This window comes from Miscanthus floridulus, chromosome 2 (assembly GCF_019320115.1).
Source record: "Miscanthus floridulus cultivar M001 chromosome 2, ASM1932011v1, whole genome shotgun sequence".
Classification (NCBI taxonomy): domain Eukaryota; kingdom Viridiplantae; phylum Streptophyta; class Magnoliopsida; order Poales; family Poaceae; genus Miscanthus; species Miscanthus floridulus.
The window spans coordinates 95077407-95081609 of NC_089581.1; the positions used below are offsets into that span (position 1 = coordinate 95077407).

At 50.9% G+C, this 4203-nt stretch overlaps 1 long non-coding RNA gene across 2 annotated transcripts; it reads right to left on the bottom strand.

The window, feature by feature from the left end:
- Positions 1 to 281: 281 nt before the first annotated feature.
- LOC136539211 (uncharacterized) lies at positions 282 to 3239 on the bottom strand. Of its 2 annotated transcripts, none has more exons than XR_010779607.1 (6): positions 2657 to 3239; positions 2470 to 2556; positions 1480 to 2153; positions 1118 to 1198; positions 830 to 1028; positions 282 to 728 (listed from the first exon to the last, which is right to left on the bottom strand). It is a non-coding gene; the product is annotated as an uncharacterized lncRNA (long non-coding RNA). The 2 variants fall into 2 exon arrangements; XR_010779606.1 differs by having other exon boundaries at positions 1480 to 2149; positions 2657 to 3237.
- Positions 3240 to 4203: the final 964 nt, after the last annotated feature.

Sequence of the window (4203 nt, forward strand, 5' to 3'; positions counted from 1 at the left end):
TGTGGCGCGGGGCCTCGGGCGAGGCGGAGAATCGGTACCTCGTCCGAGGCCTTGTGGCGCGGGGCCTCGGGCGAGGCGGAGAATCGGTACCTCGTCTGAGGCCTTCTGGTTTCATTTTGGACCGAGCCCGCTTCGGATGAGCCCGGATATTGTTCGAGGTGGGCCGGGTGGTCTAGCCGGGCCTCGGATAAGGTGAGGGTTCGCCGGTGGTGGTCTCTTGGCTTCGATATTTACAAGGTCTAAGCAATTTTTTCGGTTCTTGCTTAGGGGACCCCTTTTTATGGTACCGGACAAAAATGGTATTCCAATTTTCATGACGTCACACAACAAAGACATCTAGATGCCCTTTTAAGAGTTGTGAGCTCAGGAAGTAAGATCTACAACAGCATTACAGCTGAACTGGGGTCTGAAGTAACTAAGCAATCAGACATCAATCTTGTGCCCGGCCCGGTTTCTGAACTCGAAGTTCACGTGGACAAAGGCACGCAAGACCTCGGGCAGCTGCTCCAACTTCTCCTGCAGCGACTGACTGATGTTGTGTGCCTGGTTGAATGGCAGGTCACTGGGACTCCACGAAACAGTGCATGCCGAAGGTGTAGGCTCGCAGCGTGTCCATGTGCCAGATCTCCTCATGGAGGTTCCAGATCAGTTATGTGAGCTTCATCAGGTACTCCGCGGCCAGACTTGGACTTGCCAATCAGTGTGCCCACATCAATGTAGAGCACAATCTACATTTTTTACAATTCATTATATTTAGTTATGTACTGACAGCACTGTTCTACTTATATAATCCACAATGTTCAGATGATTGTATTGCATTTGTGCTCACCAGTATGGCAGTATAACACCAACTTGGTCCATCTACCCTGCCATATGTATCAGACGGCGAGGCCTATGGAGTTTGTGATCACGCCGAAGAAATGATCCTGAGCTCACGCCTCACGATCTCGTTCTTGAACGTTTGGCAGTACAGTATGAGGTATAACTTCACGGCTGTAACGAAGGACGCTTGAAATTTTCACATGCTCCTGTTGGGTCATCGCACATGTTTAGCATTAGCAACAAAGTGAGAGTTAATATTAGGTGTTATGCTAAATGTAAGCCATAGATGATGTACCTGAGTTATGAGTTGGTGCCCTGATTCGATCGGCACTTGGAAGCCAAGTGTGCCCATTACTAATGCGAAAATTATTATTCCCTGTAACAAATGTCAAACTATTCAGTTAACTGGAATTCTGAAAACAAAAGCCAACACTCCGAGTGATCTAGGTATTGTGGAATTCAGAAATATGCCGGTGTATAACTCATTTTAGCTACCCTTTTGAAGTAAACTGATTCTGAAGAATGTACAAGAACACAAAAGTTCAGAGCTGACATCTGAGTAGGCTTTTCTTATGTGATTAAGAACATTTATCATCTTTAATTTATATATGATAAAAATCAACCAAAGTAATTTGGTTAGATAAACAATGTCCTTACCACTTGTTGCATGCACTTTCCAATTGGATAGTTGTGCTTGTTCAGCTTTTTCATAGTGTATATGCCATGAACCAAAGTATGAACCCTGACAGAAGGTCCAATAGGCAATCCAGCATTGACGCTATAAACACCATGGATACAGTTTCAACTGAAGCAACGACTTTTCTAACAAAAAGAGGAGTCAATGACTTTTCTGACAAAGAGGATCAGATTGATTATATTCGACAAGTTAATAGCAACCGTCTTGCTCTTTGTCAATTGCTGAATTGGCTCTTCCTCAGAAGAAAAGAAGCAGACAGTTCACAGCATATATCTTATAAAGGAAAACAATATTGAAGGTCTATGTGAATATTCCATAATCACATACTAAACAATGGTAAATCTAGAAATCAGTCTCTTTTTTTGTTTTGTGTAGGCTATATGTTTTTATGTAGAAGTCCAAAGTGATAACCATCGGACTTGTTTCCAAAATCGAAGCTTGCAGCAAAATCTCGAACAACAAAAGGAAAGCCTCTGTCCTGAATATAGCTCCTTGCTCCCATCCATGATTGTCTTGAGGTCAACCTCACCAAGATCAATCTTTTTTGCCTTGGACTCACACTTGGAAAGAAGTTCACTGAGCCTAAGTCAAGCTTATCCTCCTCCTGGATTGGTGCTCGTCTTTGTCAAACTGTCTAGGCAAAACATGAAGAAATAAGATCCTATAAGCCAAGGCAGAAAATAACTTTCATCCAAGTTGATGTCGTTCAGAGACATATCACTGGATGGCCACTGGAACTGCAACTCGGAAGAGAATCAAAGGTAACAGCATCTACAAATTAGGATTTGCCAACTGAGTTACTTGATTTTACTCATACTGTGCACATTTTGAACCATAAATCACATGTCCCAGTTAATTTAGCTCTCTTTCTTTTACTACTTTTGTCAGTACATGATAAGTAATAACATAAGAATCAGAGAAGAGGGAGAAACAGCATGTAAGAAGCCAACCTTGGTTGATCGTGCCCGGTGAGGTCAGGAACGTTGTCCACCTCGGCGAGGTCAGGTCGCCTGCGAGATTAGGATGTCCCAACGAATCTTGCGAGATCAGGATGTCCCAATGGCAACTTTTAATTTCAGTTTCAACCAAAATCTCTATAAACAGGAAAATAACGAAAGGAGTTCGTGTCGAGCGTACCATGGAATCCGAACGGGTGTCTTCGAGATTCGATTGCGATTCCAATTCTGACTTGATGTGTCGATGAAGCATCCAGCGACGCCATGTACGACGACCAAGGCGGTGACAATGGCTTCTCGGAAGAACGTGGCAGCAATGGCGGCGGCACAGACCCCGAGAGGAGGCGGCGCATCCCGGGTCCGCACCATCTAGAACGGTGCCATCATTTGAGGTGACCTGGGCGGTGGTGGAGAAGAGCGCCGCCTTCTTCTTCGACTTGGCGCCGGACTACTCCATCTGTGCCGTACGGGGGAACGGCTTGGTGACGGACTGCTGGACGGCGGGCTGCCCCTGCCTCCTCTTGCCACGTGCGGGTCCGCGGCCACCGCCTCCGGCCGGATCCGCCTCGGGGACGAGCACGCCGACGGCCGCCGCCACCTCCCACGGCTGCCACTGCGTCTCTCTCCCTCTCCCTCCCTCCCTCAGCTCAGATTTGGTGGTATCCCTCTCTCCCTCATCCTCGGTGCACGGCGACGCCCTCCCTCCCTCACTCCCCGTGCAGATCCCCCTCTCCCTCTCTCAGCTCAGATCCGGTGGTGGTGGCCTCCCTCTCTCCCTCATCCTCGGTGCACGGCAGCGCCCTCCCTCCCTCCCCCATCCTCCATCCCTCCCTCCCCTTGCGGATCCCCCTATCCCTCTCCCTCCCTCCCTCAGCTCAAATCCGGTGGCGGTGGCCTCCCTCTCTCCCTCATCCTCGGTGCACGGCAGCGCCCTCCCTCCCTCCCTCCCCCATCCTCCATCCCTCCCTCCCCGAGCGGATCCCCCTCTCCCTGTCCCTCTCCCTCCCTCTCTCAACTCAGATCCGGTGGCGGTGGCCTCCCTCTCTCCCTCATCCTCGGTGCATGGCGGGCTCCCTCCCACCCCCTCTTCATCTCCTCTGCATTGCTTGAGGGAGGGCGCCGCCTGCGCTGCTCCTTCCCCCGAGATCCGGAGCTCCGTCGCTTCCAGCCCCAGCAGCCACCTCCTCCTCGCCTCCCCGTGCGGCAGCGACGCACGCGCCGGCCTCGAGCACGCCGGCAGCCGCCCTCCTCCCCCCAAGGCCCCCGCGCGGTGGCTAGCCTCAGTGGGCCTCGGGCTGGCACGACCTGTGAAAATGGTTGTGCTTCTCGGACCGGCCCGGCCGGGAAATTGGCCTATAGGGCCGTGCCTGGGCCGAAGGCCAGGGCCGTGGCCCTGTGAAGCACGGCCTAGGAGGCACGGCGTGCCGTGCCGGCCCGTTGGTTATCGGGCCGTGCTGGCATGGGCCCGTGCCGTGCCGGGCTAGGCCGGCCCATTGGCTATCTATAGGGATGGCTGGCCCGAATTGAATGGGCTGGACGAAAAAAAAAACATCGGAAATTTTACTTTTTTATTATTATAAAATCTCTCACAACTAATAAAAAAATTAAAAAGTGAACCTCAATTTGGTGCGACATTAACATGGGTCTTCTGCCAGCTGCGATACCGCACCTCTCGCTTCTACGCCCGTCCCTTGCGACAAAAGAAGGAAAATAAACCTCGCTCCGTGA